Here is a 643-nt window from a genome sequence, read left to right as displayed (position 1 = left end):
GTTGGGGGCTTAAAACACCATCAAGCTCACTCAGTCATCGTTTTTTTTGTCTCTTTTTGGTCATTTTACTTCTTCTCTGGGCACAATTCCCCATCCAAAATGCATAACATTCCGGCAAACTTTGTAAAATGTTTACATTATAATTATTATCAATTGGCTTTGGCTCAAAACCTGGAGGTCACGAGATGATTACAAAGGTAAAAAAATACATTCTTGTTTTCAAGAATGTCCTCTCATCTTTGCTTATTGTATTTTTGAAAGACTGAGAGACCTTTGGCCTCTAAAATGATTAAAATCATGAATGAATGAATGAATGAATGAATGAACCCACTATAGCTCAATAAGCAACAGCACGTCTGTGGTCCTTTAAGTGCATTAAACCCCATTCAGAGATGCTGATTTGAACGAGCACTTCAAGTTATTTAATGTATCTGTTGCCAAACCATCAGGACTTCATTCTTACAGTTTCCTGCAGGCCAAGCCCAAAGAAAGAGAGAGAGAGATAAGAAACTGGTGGAGGAGAGAGAGAGAGAGAGAGAGAGAGAGAGACAGCAAGGGCGAGGTTCACCGCCACAGGAGGACAAACCAGTTTGTGTGTGGCGGGTGTGTCCCTGAGAGTCCTGACAGGCTTGTCCCTGCATCA

Source organism: Sander vitreus, chromosome 2 (genome assembly GCF_031162955.1).
Source record: "Sander vitreus isolate 19-12246 chromosome 2, sanVit1, whole genome shotgun sequence".
Taxonomy (NCBI): Eukaryota; Metazoa; Chordata; class Actinopteri; order Perciformes; family Percidae; genus Sander; species Sander vitreus.
Note: the sequence above shows the minus strand (reverse complement) of the source record.